Source organism: Podarcis filfolensis (genome assembly GCF_964270895.1).
Source record: "Podarcis filfolensis genome assembly, chromosome: 5".
Taxonomy (NCBI): domain Eukaryota; kingdom Metazoa; phylum Chordata; class Lepidosauria; order Squamata; family Lacertidae; genus Podarcis; species Podarcis filfolensis.
The window spans coordinates 69608587-69626337 of NC_139608.1; the positions used below are offsets into that span (position 1 = coordinate 69608587).

The following is a 17751-nucleotide window of genomic DNA, read 5'->3' on the forward strand; positions in this document are numbered from 1 at the left end:
TGTGTTTTAAAAAATGTGATTCTTGGAAACAATGCATAGCTCATGCCATACCTCACTTGTTACTTTGGGGTAGCTGCTTTGGAGAAAAACCACGATAAAATGTGCCATCTTCTGGGAGGAACCCATGCCAGCTCTCCACATGCCACAAGAGTAATTTGTTGCTTTCCTTCCTCGTTCACTTCCCTTAACAAAGGAGAGACTCCTGGCGCACTTTTGAAACTCCTATACAACGCCCAAAGTGGTTCGTGTGTGCATAGTTAGAGAGCAGACTGTGCATAAGTTTTAAGGAGTTAATTAGTCTAGACAGATGTAAGCTTGATTCAGAAAGAAGCACACAGATTATGAAAGGCCAGTAAATAAACTGGGTTCCCTCCCTCCGTCTCAATCATATCTTCCTGATTGTCCCGTGTTCCATTTGATTTGTGTAGTTTCAAGGCCCTTTGTGAATGAATGCAGTAATTCTTCATCTGTTTGCTGTAGCTTCCTTTGTGAGTTCTGCCTAATGAGGGTGGTCCCTAGGATAAGGGAGTGTATGTGTCAGCCTTTCCTGGTGACAGCAGAGTAGCAGCTGGCTCTACTGCACAAGCCTACCACAGTTTTCAGGCAAAGACATGGGCAGTTTTAAAAGTGCAAGGCCCGGGAAGGGTGGTGGTGGTTCATAGACACTTTAGCACTCTACCGACTGTGCCAAGGAAGTGTATGTTTCAGTATTTGCTTAAGTTAAATAAATACTTATATAAAAATAAATTTAATATGTACTTGATCATTATATGTTATTGTACTGTACTGTTTTTAACTGTATTTCCAAATGTTTAATAACATTTATATAAAAATATATCCCATCTTGTGTGTAAGCTATTAACCATTGTTTCCTGGTTCACATGTCATGGGAAACAATGGGTAACAGCTGAATCAAGGCCTGTTTTGTTACTCATTTGAATGGATGTAGCAAAGTGGTGGGCAGGAGGCTATGTATGAGTTGGTACATGCTCCTCATTCATATCCTGGCTTGTTAAACCAGGACCATGCAAATTCACCCATTTCTCTCCATCTGCCCCAGATCCCTCTCTGTAAAATAGCAATAACTAGTAACCAGTTTCACAAGGTTGCTATGAATGGCACAGCAATTTGCTAATTTAAAATGCCTATTAGCATTCTACATTCTGTATCTACATGGATACAGTGCACAGTGTTTGGGAACTGGAAGACCCTAGTTTAGATCCTGGTTCTGCTTTGGGTGAGCCTCTCTGTGGCTCAGTTGCAAAAGGAAACAGGGGCTTAGACATTGTCTTACATTGAATAAGTGTTGCAACCTTAACGTGTAGATGAATGGTAAACGTGAGCAGAAACTGGATGTCATCTGGGAGCCACTGCAGGTAGGCTTACGTTCCCATTTTTTAAAAACATTTGAACCCCCTCTATATTCCTAGAAGCATAAGGGCTAAGAGTGATATAAATAGAAAGGAATGTAAGCTCTTTTTATATGCAATAACAGCAGCAAGAATATTATTGGCCCAAAAATGGAAGCAAGAAGAGGTACCGTCGATTGAAGAATGGAGGATGAAGTTAATGGACTATGCAGAATTAGATAAACTAACAGGAAGGATTCGAAACTGGCGCGACCAGAAATTCACAGAAGACTGGAGTAAATTTACGGACTATTTGAAAAGTAATTGTGAAGAACAGACGACGTTTGTAGGGTTGCAAGAAGTTTTGTGAGGAGTATTATTAGAAGTATTGTAAAAATGGATAAGGGGGAGGATGATTTGTTAAGAGATGTAAAGGCAATATAAAGTTAAGAAATGCATAAGAAGTGGTGAAAATGATGGATCATCAGAGGTGCTGATGGAAGTCCAAAAAGATTGTATAAGTGATAAGCTTTGTGGTACATTTTATAATTTATATGTTAAAATTAATTAAAAAATATTATTATTAAAAAAAGAAGCATAAGGGCTAAGGCAGTAGTTTAGGTTCACAACAATCCTGTTAAACAGGTTCTGCTGAGAGAAGATGGCCACTCAGTGAAATACAAAACATGGATTTGAGCTCAAGTTTCCAGTAGCTAAAGTCTAGTACTATCTACTGCTGACTTTCCACCTCTCCTATTTAGGCCTGGGTATATGAAATGTACCAGAAAAGGAAAAAAGAACTTCACCAGTGATGACAGATGACCATGCCTTTCTGTAGCATTTCACCCCACTCTAGTCTCTGACAGCAGAGAAACTGCTGCCTTTTTTCACTTATAAATCAGCTATGAAGCAACGGAGATTGCAAGCAGCAGGGATTCAATGCCTCCTTTTCCTTTCCACTTCCAGCTTGCTCTGCCTCCTTTCCTCTTTACAAGTTCAAACACACAGCTCCACAGGATGCTCTGGGTGGAGATGCAGTTGGCCTGTGGAAGCATTTATATAGTTTCCTGAAATATTTTTACCTCTGGATTTGCGTGCTCTCTCCCATTTTCTTTTTCTTATTTTGCATTCCTCTCTTCAGTTCCATTGTGCTCATCGTTATCATATGAGATTCAGGAAGTGTTTTGTTTGCAGGTGAACAGCTGGACAGCACAGGCTTTAAGGCAGCAGCTTCTGCAGCCTGCATGGGAATGCAGAGAATGCCTCTAGGCAGGCCTCATGCTACGAAGACTTGTTTTCAAAAGGTCTGCTTTGCAGATCTAGGGCTAGAGGTACCCTGTACCAAATTCAACATGGTTAGCAATACCAAGGCTGTGTATCAATGTATTGCCAAAGAGAAGCTGGTTCAGCCTCCTCAGCTGCATGGCAAGCTCTGTTTCCTCCCTCTGTTTGCTTCTCAGTCAGCACATGTGCATTTTCCTCAGCAATACAATCAAAATAGAATTGTTGTTCAGCTTTTTAGGCTTTAGAGGAGAGGCTTTAAACTCTTGATGCTGAACTTGCAGCAATAGAGTTGTACACTGTGTCATTCATACTTTGTTTTTGAGTGTACAACCCCTCTTCCATCAATCTATCAAATGAACAGAAAAAGCAACCTCTTTGTAAATGGAAAAAATGTTCCCTGGCTCCTGGACAAATACTCCCTGAGATTCAGGGGAGAGTGTCAAAGCCCCCTCCCCCCCTCCCCACCAAATGTTGATTTAGGGTGCTCTTTGCTTTCTCAGCATCTCCTGCTCCTGGAGGCTATGAAGTTTACAACAACCAGCTTGCTCAAGAAGTGTGAAATTCACTCTCGTTGACCTTTCTGTTATGTTATTAAAAGGTTTCATGGCCGGTTGTTCAGGGTAGGGTAAAGGGAGGGGAGCACTTGCTATTTCAATAATGACTGCAGGATGGGACAGACTGTACCAGTTTCTACCTGAGCCATGGTTAGTAAAAGGCACAAGTTTTACTTCTACCCTTTTGTTTTTGCTCCTTATTTATCACTAAAATAAAAGTCGGATAGGAATAATTGGTGCTACTTTGACACCTTTTGCTTCTTATCTTGGGTTTCCATTCAACTCTCTCTCTATATATATATATCTCAATCAAAGGCAATGGATAGAAGTAATGCTGACATCTTGGCCTTGCTCCATCCTGAGTTTGTGAGCAGCGTTGGGAGCCAACAGACAGTTGCCAACCTGCTCAGGCTCCAGAGTCTCCATGTCCTGGCAGTGATGAACAGTTGTATTAATTCATACAGCTGTCTGCAAATCAGAAAAGCTTTCGCCATTCAGTGATGCTGCGGGCACTAAATGCGATTGACTGATTTCGGCATAGCAGGGGTGTAGTGTCGCTCAGAGCTTACATCCTTACACTTCAAATATCTGTTCCTCCTAAGCTTGAAGTTGCAGAATCAAATTATAGGATAAAGCGAAGTGGTGTTAATCCTCACAGAAGACTCATGCAGACCGAAACACTTATATCCCTGGATATGTGGATGCTTGGGCTTTTACTGGCTGGGAGTGTGAGTGAGTAGTGGCAAGCAGATAGAGGCTGAGGTTGTTCTGCTGCTTTTAAACAAATCAAAAAGTTGGAGGAAAGCGAGTTTACTTCTTTTGTGACAGCATGCCTTTCACTTGGTTTTGGAGGTCTTAAGTGAATGATCACTCAAGAGACCGTTACTTTGCAGGTAGACCCTGACCCCCTAATCCTTCTCTCTGCTTGATTTGCTCCCAGTGTAGCTTGGTAGATTAGATTCAGATCAGTTGCTTTTGCCTGCTTGACTCTCATGATACCACACTTAACTTCTTTTAAGCTCTCTGGAGGTCTGCTTTTGATTCCCCACCTATTTCTTCATTCCTTTGTTAAGGAACAATGACAAGTAGAGACAGAGAGGTAGGTCACTAGTGCAAATTTTGGGGCAATGTGAGAACCAAATGATATTTGTGTTCCAATCTGCATATTAGTCCAGACAAATCAGGCCAGGTCACTTAAAAATGAAGCCATTGGTCCCAGTTAGTACATCTATTAGTTCAAATTCTGAAGTATTTTGCAGTAACTCCAGCAAGCTGTTTATCTACTGGGTTCATCCTAGACACAAGAGGATGGTACAGCTGATAAAAATGGGACCAAGGCTTAGACATTGGTTAAGCTTAAGCTTAAGCTCACCAGGCTTCATTTGTGCTATAGGTATTCAATGCTCAACCAAACAGATGACATCAGCACTTATCCTACCCTGGTCAGACTTTTCAGAATGTTTTCTTCTTCTGAAAGCACCTTTCTTCGAGCTATGTGTGGATGGGAGCAACAGGACTGCTGTCAAGATGTACATACAGCATCCCAAATAGCAAAAACGTGGTGGTGGCTTATTGCAAAGCAAAATCATAGGAACGGCACACCATGTATAAGGAAGAGCCCTGCCAATCAACCTACACATCATGCTGAGCAAATCAAGAGCTCCAGTGGCTGGATTTTGAAACTGCAATGGCCCACAAGGGTGTTTGTGTCTTCCTCCGTATTGGCATTGAGGACAAGAATGCTGTGCTGGAACTGGCAAGCCTGAATTGAAACCATACTGCTCTTATCTGGATATTAGCTAATCAAATCAAATCTGATTTACAAAGAGTACCGTATGTCCAAAACCATATGTTCCATTCTTATCTCTCTAGGTAGCAATGGGCATGTTTCATAGCAGTCGGTTTCCACACTCATAATTTCTCTCACCTCTGTTGGCAGGCACTTACATGTGCAGACACCCTCCATGTCCTATGAGAGACATGAGAGACCCCTTATCTCAGGGGTAGAGCACTATTTTGCATGTAGAAGATCCAGATTCATCTCAAGTTAAAAGCATCAGGTGGCAAACAATAGGAAGGACCCCCTACCTGAAGCTTTTTTTTGAGCTACTTCCACTTTTGAGCTACTTCCACTCACAGCGGACAGTATTTAATGGGCAAAATAGGTTGCCCTGGTAGAATGAAACTTCCTATCTTTTATCTGCTTATGTCACCTTTCATATAATAAGAGCATAACTTGAAGCAGCCTCTATAGGAATTTAGTAGCAAAGTAAATGTGTTAATTAACTTTTTGTAGCACCTCTCACTAGGTCACTTTTAATTTAGTTGTCAAAGAGTCTCACGTTAACCTTCTTTTGATCTTCTGCCTTTCTAATTTCCACCTCGGCTTCACACAAGGGACAAGAAAATTGATCTTGTGATGATTCCTCCCTCTCTCTCACCAGCAATATAGGAATGTGAGTTGACAAAAAAAGTCACAATGCAGTTGTCCCACACTGGGAAGGAGATCAGTGTTCATCAATAAATAAATATTTAAAATACAGATCACTTTCTCAACCAGTGGAGGCATTGCACTAGAGACACTGGCTTCCTAGAGGCTCTAACCACTGGTTTTATCTGCTTCTTCTGAAGTATCTACCTCCCAAATTTGTTCATAGGGCTTTGCTGTGCTCTTGGATGGCCACATAAATATCACCAAAGAAGAGGAAATGCATCACTTTTAAAAGGACCAAAAAACAAATTTGCATGTGCTAATTTACATGCATGGATGTGAATTTAGAAATAATTGCTATAATCCAAATAAAAATGCATAACTTCTTTGTTGTTGTTGTTTAGTTGTGTCTGACTCTTCGTGACCCCATGGACCAGAGCACGCCAGGCACTCCTGTCTTCCACTGCCTCCCACAGTTTGGTCAAACTCATGCTGGTAGCTTCGAGAACACTGTCCAACCATCTCATCCTCTGTTGTCCCCTTCTCCTTGTGCCCTCAATCTTTCCCAACCTCAGGGTCTTTTCCAGGGAGTCTTCTCTTCTCATGAGGTGGCCAAGGTATTGGAGCCTCAGCTTCAGGATCTGTCCTTCCAGTGAGCACTCAGGGCTGATTTCCTTCAGAATTGATAGGTTTGATCTTCTCATCTCCTCAGTCTGCTGTTCAGGTACTAACTCTCGATGGGCATCGTCAAGGCCCCTTCCTGTCAGTCTTTATCTTTCAACTGGATTTGAATTGACAGCCCTTATAACAGAGGGCTGTCTTCTGTAAAGTAAGACACAGGATCTTGCAGTTGCAACAAGTTCTCTCTGCTGACTGAAAATAAGTAAGAGATAGTTTCGTTTAGCAAATATGAATATACTTGGAAGTTTCGGCTAGCAGCTGAAAGTCCTCTTCCCCACCTGTCTCCTGCTTTTCTTAATCCACCCCACTTCTGGGTTTTCAGCTTATTTGAGTAGAATTTGCAGTAGCTGCTGCTGCTCAGTATTTCTGGGCCCACTGTATTCTGGATTCAAGTCATCATCTAAGAGTTTCTTCAAAGGACATGCTTCTCCGTGTCTATTTTCCATCACAAAGAATAACATGATGTTACACAACTGTGCAGATCAAATAAAAGAAGAGAAATGCTAGAGGAAGTTTTTTATATTTAAAAAAATTCTCAGAAACTACTGAGATTCAATTCCATTAATTCTGATCTGATCCAACCATGGTAAGTCCGTTCACCTTTTCTGGTGGGCGGCATTGCGGCCAAGCATCTGGGCCCCTGCAATGATCCAGCTGGGGGGCAAAGATTGACGCCCCTCTTGTGCCGTCCCAGCTGTGTCACTGGCGCTGGGCAGGGCCACACCCAGGGTTGGCCCCGCTGACCAATCAGCACCAGCAGGGGGTGTGGCCACAGGAAATTTAATCCGTGGCACAGCCAAGGGGACTTCCTCTCTTGCCCTTCACTGAATCTGTTTTGAACTGTTTGGTTCGGGGTCGTAACGGCACATTGTACTCAAACATATGTAACAGAGCAAACATGCATTTGAGCCCTGGGAAAAGGATAGCTGTGGGGGCATAATTTGGAGTAGAGGAGTAAAAGGCAAGAAAAGGTGAAGGCATCTTCTACAAATACACACACACACACACACACACACACACACCGGTGCATCTCTGCTCAATATTTATCCTTCCCAAAGCGACGTTTTGTCATTTTGTTTTTTAAACTAACGTTGTTAGGATTCTGATACAAATATTTGTGTGTAATGTATCATCATTAGCCCCTCAGAGAGCGGAAGGGAGAAGCCCAGGGTACTTTAAAACTCTCCTGCTGGTGAGAAGCAGTGGGAAACTGCAAACTTTGATCTGTCTAGCTAAAAGTCAAAGATATACAAATATACATGGTCCTGTTAAATCCTCACTTTGTGGGACCCACTGTTTCCTGGACCATCCTTTCGCTTACATTTCATAGAATCATAGAACTGTAAAGTTGGAAGGGACCCCAAGGATCATCTTGTCCAACCCCCTGAAATGCAGGAATATGCAACTGCCCCATGCAGAGATTGAGCCTGCAACCTTGATGTCTTCAGCACCGCTCTAACCAACTGAGCTACCCTCTCCTGGAGAAGGTATCTATGGGAAATGCTTACTTAGTCAAGTGTAAGCTCTGTCTCTTGGAGGCCGCCTTCAACCCTATCACCTGCCAACACTCCCCACCCCCCGGATTATTCTGTGAATTTGGCTCATTACAGAGGAGGCACTATCTCAACTGGGCTTATTTTTCTGGGCTAAGACTTCTATACTGCCATCAACTTGAACGTTGCCTTCTGTTCCCACCAGCAGTACTGCTGGGTGGGTCCCAGTACATATCCTTCCCTATCTGAGCACCTGCTGGTGTTACATTCCTGCTTCATGATGGGAAGGGTGGATTAATACAAAGTGAAGATATTTCTGACGTCAAATTCACAGCCCACAACCTCTTTGTTGCCAAAACGGAAATGGAAATGTGATGCTTTTTCAGTTCATAACAGCTTACTGCATTTTATCGCCTGCCCACGTGTCTTAGGTCCTGGTGGACAAATAAGAGAAAGTTGGGTGCATGCCTCAAATCAAGGCCAACCCCATGATAAACATATAGTACAGGTGAATTCTGTGGTTCCCTGAAACTCATATTTCTATTAAATGGCTGTCAGTGTTTCTCCCCTGCTAAGCATATTGGAAACCTTTAAGCTGACAGCCCAGATCTGCTTTTACAAGTGTGAAATGAGGAGTAATATAGCAAAAAAGAGTCCATAGCTTTCCCTGTGTCCTCCAAGCTGCCTGCTGTGCTCTTCCTCACCTTTCTCCTCATCCCACACTCCTCCCCACCCCTCCTGCCTACCTCCTCTCTCCATTGGCATCTTAATTGATCTCATTGTTCACAATCCCCCAGAGTCCCTGAGACTCCAGCTGTGCTTAAACAGAACAAAATCTCTTCCAATTTCCCCCACCATTTAAAAGAAAATTGAATTCTTTATCTGCAGTAAGAGAGGAAAACCTGCAAACATGTGAAACAGTAAATAGTTAAGTAATCAAAGGAGAGAGAGGGAGAGGTTCCAAATGGTCTGGAAAGCTAAACACAAATGGATTTTGTGGAGGTGGGGGTGGGGGACGCTGGGCTCTTTGTTCCTTTTAAATATTCTTATCCATTCACCTCTGTAAATAAAGTGAAGGGAAAGAAGGGAGAGGAATTACTAGGTAGCGGAGTGACTGACAGATCTAAGTTCTCGTCTGTCTGTCATAGCCCAGCACTCTTTGGTTGTGTTTATCTCCTTAATCTAAATATCAATCCGTAAAACCAGAATGGGATGGAATAGGAATCATGACAGCACAAGCGCTAAAGAGAAAGAGAGAGAGAGAGAATTATTGCAGCTTTCATTGCAGCTATGTGTCCTGATGGAGCTGTCAGGATAAATACACAGTTTCGGAGTCCAGAGGTGGGGGGGGGGGGCCAAGCAAGAAAAATGAATGAGAGAAACCAGCGGACCTACATTTGTACTTCTCCAGATGATATCCTTTGGAAAACAAGCGATCAAGAGAATATTGTGATTTAGCGGGGGGGGGGGGGCACAACCTGTTTTCCACCCCAGATTACTTTTCTGCTGTGCTAGCACTTTCAAGACAACTGCGAGTTTGGAAAAGTTTTAGTTCAAGGTGAGATATCTATTGAAGCTGTCGACCAGTTAGAGCACAGAGTAAGAATAGCCTAGCTCTGTTGGCCCAAGTTCCATCCAGGGCTCGTCCACTCTTAACACTTGTCCCTTAACTCTTTCCTCTGTTACACCCACTCTTTGCTGCTGAATCAGAGCAAACATTGATTGGGCTTTCTGCGGATTAACGTTTGCTCTGATTCAGCTGTAAAGAGTGGGTTTTCCTGGGGGAAGCAGCAGGGCAAATGGAAAGCCGTTTGGACCCATGGCTAGAAAGCACAGGACAGCTTCATATAGCAGATAACTACTCTCCTCTGTGCTTTCTAGACATGGGACAAGCAAAGTATGGATGAGCCCCTTTTCTTTCTCAGGGCCTGCTCTGGGAAGCTCACATGGAAGGACAGCACCCAAACACTGGGTATTCAGAGGGATGCGGCTGCTTTATATGGAAGCTCCACGTAGCCCTTCATAGATTTATCCTCCATGAGTTGGCGTACTCCTCCTAAAGCAGTGGTTCCCACCCCTCACTTCCAAAACATTTGCAGATTGCTGGGAATCTTGGTGGATCACTTAACGGGTTTCTTTCTGCCTGAGGTTTAGCAGTTGTAATGCACTGTACTAGGTGCTAAAGTGTTGTGTGTTTTTTTTAATATAATGGAACTTGAATTTTAATGTAATAAGGAATACAGGAAGCAATAAAAATAGAGATGAAAAGGAACATGAATATTTTAATGCTGTGGAAGTGTCTGTGGGGTTAAACCAAGTTCTTCGGTGTTTGGTGTAATAGTTGTCTAAGATCATCCATTTTAGACATTGACTAGAGGTAAAGGTAAAGGGACCCCTGACCATTAGGTCCAGTCGTGACCGACTCTGGGGTTGCGGCGCTCATCTCGCTTTATTGCGAGGGAGCCAGCATACAGCTTCCGGGTCATGTGGCCAGCATGACTAAGCTGCTTCTGGTGAACCAGAACAATGCACAGAAACGCCGTTTACCTTCCCGCCAGAGCGGTACCTATTAATCTACTTGCACTTTGAGGTGCTTTCGAACTGGTAGGTTGGCTGGAGCAGGGACCGAGCAACAGGAGCTCACCCCGTTGCGGGGATTCGAACCACCGACCTTCTGATCAGCAAGTCCTAGGCTCTGTGGTTTAACCCACAGTGCCACCCGTGGCCCTAGACACTGATTACTACTATCCTTTTTTTTAATAACTGACAACTCCTGCTCTGAGGCACTCCCCTTCTTTTGCACATACCCTCTCTTAGCTTCTTCCCCTCTTTCTCACTGCTTCCGTCATTCCCACATCTTGACTTGCCACTTCTTCCAAGTTCTTTGCCAGCCTCTTTCCCCAGCTCTGGACCACCAGCTGCGGCAGAGCCTCCTCCAATGCCTTCACCTTCTGGGAAAACCACTGGGATCTCAGAGCCACATAGCACTTGCTGCACCCATTATCCTTCATGCTCACATGGCTATGCCACCCCAGAGTGTTTCTGTCATGGACCACCTGAATGAAACTTGTGGACTATGAGTGGTTCGTGCGTCACACTTTGGGAATTCCTTTTCTAAGCCATCCAAGATAGCTTCTGCTGTCCACACTTTGTGAAACTGAATGTCACGGCTTCCTCACGTGTCATGAGAGGAAATAATGCCAGATAGCCAAATTTAATTACTTTTTAAAAATATATTGGAATGCTGCTCGTCTGAAGCGGAGTTGCTGTTCTCTCCTCTGAATCCAGAGTGGGCTGCATTTTTCCAATGAGGATTTGGCACATTTCTGGGAAGACGAGCTCTCATGGGATGAAGTCTGACTCTCTAGATCAGCAGTTCTCAACCTGTGGGTCCCCAGATGTTGTTGGACTACAACTCCCATCATCCCTAGCTAGCAAGGCCAGAGCTGAGGGATGATGATAGTTGTAGTCCAACAACATCTGGGGACCCACAGGTTGAGAACCGCTGCTGTAGATCTTCCCTGACCACAAAATGCCACCTTGCACTTTTGTGCCATTGCTCCATGGTTCCATCCTGTGCAATAGTTTCATCTGGGTCTTACCAAGGTGTTCCCTGCTCTTCTAGCTGAGATTATTTAATTAATGAAACGGGGGGTTGAACCTGGGATTTGATATATGCAAAGCATGGTCTATAGAGTGCCAGTCCGGAGGCAGAGTGAATGCTTTCTGTTCGGAAGGTCTCAGGTCCAGCCTTCAGCATCTCCAAGTGGACCTGGGAAACCTTGGGAGATCTGCCGCCTGTCAGTGTAGACAATGCTGAGCTAGGTGGAACCATTATTTTTTACTCTGTGCAAGACAGCTTCCTAATCTTTTCAGCCTGAGTGCCTCTATCAGTGTCCCTGGCTGGGGGAGACTCCAGGTTGCCTCATAATCTCAGTTGCTCAAGCAGGCCGGGGCTTTTAATGGTGGCAGAGGGGAGAAAGAAGAGCTAAGGACTGCACGGATGAGCTGTTCTCGCAAACGTTTCAGAGTTCGTTGTGGTGATTTATGTTTTCTTCTTTGGACTCTGACCTTAATTTCTTCCATTTTGCTGGGCTGTAAAATTCATTAGAGACCTAACAGCGGAGTGATTGAGATGTCAGCCAAGCTATTGTGTGGTTATTTAATCTATCAGATATGCCGCTTGCCATTTAAGCGGACAACAAGAGAATATGAAATCAATACGGTTCATTAGCAGAGAACCTGCTGCTGGCCCAGCCACAGAGCTCCAATAAAACCTGGTGAGGCGAGCATCTAAATTGTCCCGGTGTCACCTTGGCCGGGGGGGGGGGGGAGAGAAGTAAAATGGGGGTGGGGGAAAAGTGTGAAACCTCTGTCTTAACAATTATTTCTTTGCTGTGCAGCTGCTAACAATGTAATATGCCCCATTGACTAAATTTTCCAACTGTAATCCCTAGCTACGGGCAGCCTTGCTGCAGTAAATTACTCAGTATAGAATCGAGGGGTCTGCTTTCTTGCCAACTCTGTGAACTGCACTAGCAGCTGATGTTAAGGGGGCTGCTGTTATAAAACACAATCAAAAGAAGCTGGGACTTCCCCCCCACCTTCCCATCACCTGGAAGAAATAGTAGAAGAAGCTCTGTAATTCCAAGGGAGGTTGATTGGCCATTTTCCCCCTGCCAGTCTCAGTGGAGTTGTCAGGTTGTTAGTTTAGCTTTAATGTCTGTATCCATTGAGGCTCTGCAATCTCAAGTTTCTCAAGGACCACTTTGACATTTTAACAGTGTCTTCCTTTTAGTTATTCTTTCCACTTCTCTGTCCCCTGCCTCTTTCTTCTCGGCTTCTCTTTCCTCCAATCAATCACCTTTATCCACCTCCGCTCTAATAATCCTGGTAAGCAGGTCAGGTCCAGTTGTTCCTGATTGTAACTTCATACATTTCCAAAAGCACCGAGAGAGGGAGAATAATGCTGAAAATTATGAAGAATATACATTTTCACTTCCCCCACCAAGTTTGTGATAATGTTAAGTGGGACCCCTATTCATTGCTAATTTGCTTTTGAGCACTTGATGTTTGTAGCGCCAGGTTTCTTTTTTCTTCCATTCCTGGATCTATAAAATGCTAGCTAGCAATCAATATATCGCCTCCCCGTTGGGAGGATTTAAGGACCTAAATAAGCATTGCACACAAATGTGTGCAACAGAATTCTAACAGTTGGCTCCTTTGTTTTTGTTTTTAAGAAAAAAATATTCTTTAGGATAGGAGATATTTGGAGAATGAAAGTGGTGTAGAAGAATGCTTAATTCTCTCCTCACCTGACACTCCTCTACTCTTAAGTTGCACCCACCCACATGGGGTAACAATTGCATCCTTCCAGACCTTAACATCCAGTGAATGGTTTCGGAAACTGCAGCAGAGGAGAGGAGATTGCCTGGCAGTTGAAGAAGCTGAGCCACTTTCCCCCAGTCCTTTCTACAGCTGCCACCCTGGTCTTGTCAAGGAAATGGGGACACTCATATGTTCCTCACATGCTTGCTATGACCTTTGCCGCTAAAGCTGAGTTGGTAGGATTCTCCCTTCTTTTGGCTAGTACCTGTTTTACTCCTTACTTTGTGGTTGTTGATGATGAGGACCATAATTGGCATGCTATAACACAGCGTGAAGGCAATAATTATTTTCCATGCTAACGTTTCTTTTGGCCTGGTACAAGCTTGTTGGAATGTAACCCCACTTCCCCGGAAAGGCCTTGTCTGTTATGAAAAATCTGAGACTTGTTCAGTGTCCTTTAGCTTCTTCAGGTGTCTTTGTATAAGCACCTAATGTTTCTGTCTGCCTGATTAGTATTTATAGTCAAACAGGGCAGATTGGTGTTTGGGAAACAGAAAGATAAGGTTGTGTGACACAGTACAAAAGTGGCAAATGACTTTAGACCATGCTCCCGGCCCGGAGGTCTAGTGTCATTCCTTCTATGTCCTCTGGAGAGCAAAGTAATTTACTTACATGACATATGCACTCCTCTCCATACAAAGAAAATGTTGGACTAAACTAAGGAACTCTGAAACTTGTAGTTTCTTGGGAATCTAGGATGGTGCAGTTCTCTTTCTCTCAAATAAAAGGCCTAGACTTTCCTCATCTCTCTGTTCTAGAGGATGACTTGTATTGTTGCTATTTTGTTCCAATAAAGCTTCTGATTGGTAAATTGCACCGTATTTTAAAATATCTGGACATATAGGGAGGGAATTCAACATTGCACTTCAATGAATGCCCCATTTGCACAAGAGGTATGATTCCCACCCGTCTGCTCCCCATATGCTGATCTGGAGGTTCTCTTGGGCACCCACTGCCACCACCAATGAGTGGCAGGACATGAGACACGCTGGGGAAGGGGAGAAAGCCCCATTGCACAAGCAGAAGTCCTCGTGTTGGGGTTCCACAGATGGAGCTCCTTAAGTGAATACCACCCATAGGGTTGATTTCAGTGTGTTTTCAGGGCTACCCTATTCTTGTGAATGTGATATGTCTTAATTGATTTTTATTCTGAATTTTAAGGTGTTGCAACCCACCCTGCTGGTGAAGAGTAGGCCTGTTAACAATAATGGCCATGCCTATCTTTGGCCCATTTATTTCAGTGGGACTTTGAGTACGACTGAGTTGGAGACAACTACTAGATACAGGAAAGTATGTGGACAAGCAGAGTCAGGGAAATAAGTTTGTGCAAACCTCTTTAAGCATAGCCTGTATAGTTTCTGCATTTTCCCCATGGGAACTGGCATACAAGCCAGGGGCCCCTGGATTTCCAGGCTTGGGTAAATTGTGCCTCATTCTACCCACGATTGACCCCTGATCTGTGCATGTTGCATGTTTCCCGTATTCCTTTCTGGGTTCCTATTTCTTTGCTCATCACCCCACGTAGTATCACCAGGAGGTTGGCAGGCAGCAGGCAGCGATGAGAATCATGGCAGGTCACTCTGATGCCTTGACAGGTTTTTGACAGTCAGTAATTGCTTTCCTGCTACAGCTCTTTTGAGCAGAGAGTTTCTGGCCAAAGCAATTTGCTTCCCATCAATTTTTATTCCCTCGTTTTTAAATAAAAAACCTCCTCCAACAACAACAAACAAACCTGGAAACCCCTTTATTTAGCAGGCCTGGTGTCAATTCTCTTTGCAAGGGCACCCTTGTCCTGCAGAGAGTGACATATTAAATGGAATTCTCCCTCCCCGGAAACACCTGTTATGGCTCTCCTCCCTCTCCCCCTACCAATGGTATGCTCCGCATTAGCTTTCAATTACTGCTAATAAGCTTTACTGAAAGACTCTAGGGAATGTTTATTTGCCATGCACCCTTCCTCCACAAGCAGGGCAGTATATTATTATTCTATGAGGTTATCCTCACAAGGAAAAGCTGAGAGAATGGTGAAATACTTGCAACTACCTGCTGACCAAGGATTTGAACCTAAGTCGACCTGGTCCAAAACCAATACTCTAACCCAGGGGTTGTCAACCTGTTCCCTACCACCCACTAGTGGACGTTTTAGGGTTATAGGTGTGGGTAGGGGGTTCTACGGCACAACTGAATCCTCCTTCCATCGAGCACTGGTGGGCGGTAAGGACATTTTACCATCAAGAAAGATGCATTAGTAAGCGGTAGGTATTAAAAGGTTGACTACCTTCTCTAACCATTACAAGTGGGAGTTGGCTAAGATCCTGCAGCATAAGGCTATAAAGTTGCCTAAGCAACTTGCATTTGAAGGAACTGAATATGATTCTCCCATGGATTATTTACTGGGAACCAGCACACTCCTTGGGAGTCTTGTTTCCCCCCCGAACCATGTCAAAGATCTAAAGTGTTTTACAAACTCTTTGTCTTATACTAGGCAGAATTACCTTACAGATGCCCCCTTTTGGTAACAGGAGCCAGTGGATAACGGTTACATAGGTTAAGCGGTCGCATAGATGCTAGAGATCTTGGATCCACCAGTTTACCAATCCAACTTCTAGTGAAGGTACAGTTGCTTCTAAACAAGAGAGCAATAGAAGTGGTGTCACTGTAAATGTACGGGAAAGGTTTCTATTTAAGGTGCTAAAGAGAAGAGAAGAGAGTAAGAAAGCAATCCATTATGGATTGTGAAGCCATTAACTGATTCATCAAAACATCTACAGTCAAGATGATTTCTCATGGGGATGTTCTGCTGTGTTGAATGGGTTTCATGCCTTGGACATGAAAGGTGCATTAAACTCGGGCACCAGCACAAGAAACATTTAAGAATCCAATGTGGGAGTCACTATAAGCAGTTACAAGGTGCTTCATTTGGGGCTGAAAACAGCCGGATGCCCCCAAAACATGGTTGCGATGATTGTCCATCTTCTTGGTGGGATGCAGCACATTTCCATAGCTATCATGTTGATTATAAGAACTTCACAGATCTAGGACTCCAAGGAAACTGGGAATAGCCAGCATTGACACAGTCTTAGACTATAGGCGACCTATTGGATGTGACCAAAGTGATATATAAACAAACAAGGTGGAACTGGTCCACAGTCCTGTTACAGGTGATGCAACTCACCTGTGCTTTTTTGAATACTAGAATTTGTCACCTCCCTCTCCCAGGTCATTATCTGACAGTAATAGCTGTTCGACAGTGGAATAGACTCCCACAAGTGGTGGTGGATTCTCCTTCCTTGAAGGTTTTTAAGCGAAGGTTGTGTAACCACCTGTCATCTATTATCTAGCTGAGATTCCTGTATTGCAGAGGATTGGATGAGATAACCCCCAGGGTCCCTTTCCAACACTACAATTCTATGATTAGAAAACCACAACAAGGGTTTCACTCTTTTTGAAAATTGAATTGTATCATTGACTTTGACATAAGTTTTGGTTTCCCATATTTCTTCATACTGCTCTCACCTCTAAAATTTATCATGATTGCACACATAGTTAAATTAAAAGTACTTAAACAGAAAGTATTGCATACTTTAACTGTAAAGGTGGTCTCGGCAGTCATGAGCAGTGATAGTCATTATGGTTGTGGACATAGTGTGTTCAAGATCTCAGTATTCCTAGTATATCTCTTCAGTGTTCCTGTCTCTTTAAACTCCTGCCTTCCTTCGTTAGGGCTCTCCCCCCACCCCCCACCGCATCTTACGCTTCCCTGAAGCAGCTATGAGTAGAGCTTATCTCACGAAGTTTTAAGGAGTTATTCAATGGGGGCTCAGTGGATGATGAATGTCGAAACCATTACCGGCAAAGCACCGGGGCTCCATGGAGCTGTTTAAAAATGCATTCTCCCATGTAAATTTCTGCTCCATCAATCCTTATGACATGTCAAACATTGCTATTGTTTCCTGAACAAATTGTACGACATGCCCTTTTCTGCAGATTTGTGCACAAGAGCAGAACTGCTCCAAAGCTTCGCCTTCCGCTATTGTCTCTGAGCAGGTTTTATGGCAGCAGCTGCAACTGGGCTGATTTTGATCGCAAGTGGATGACGGATGAAGTGGGGTGGAGGAGGAGGAGGAGGAGGAGGGAATGATCTGCACATGTAATAGATGTGGAAATAGTTCGGTGCAAGATAGGCATGCTTGAGAAGTGCAGGGAATTATGCAAGGGAGATGCACAGAGGTCAGCACTTACAAATGCATGCACTATAGCTTTGCTTGTGACCAAGCAATAATAAATATCCCAATAATACCCAGCCCAATCATATCCATCAGTTTTAGCCACTTTCCCAACAGGGAATATCCAGGGAAGGTTTGCAGCACTTTCTGATGGCCTGCAGAAATGTTTGAATGCTGTGCAGGCGGATCTGTGCCAGAACTGCTTAGTTGCCATAGTGAGACTTAGGTATGCATAGGTCAGGGCAACAGGAACCAGTACTGCTGCCACCATTGCTGTCACCTGGATCTTGGAGTAGGAAGACCTTTATGCTGATCCTGTGAGATGCAGTGTCTTCATAGCAGTGC

General features: G+C 43.8%; 1 protein-coding gene across 1 annotated transcript in view; it reads left to right on the plus strand.

Annotated features, from left to right (window-relative positions):
- CDH23 (cadherin related 23) overlaps nucleotides 1-17751 on the plus strand; it is a 398874-nt gene that overhangs the window by 206563 nt on the left and 174560 nt on the right. The gene's annotated exons all lie outside the window — the stretch shown is intronic.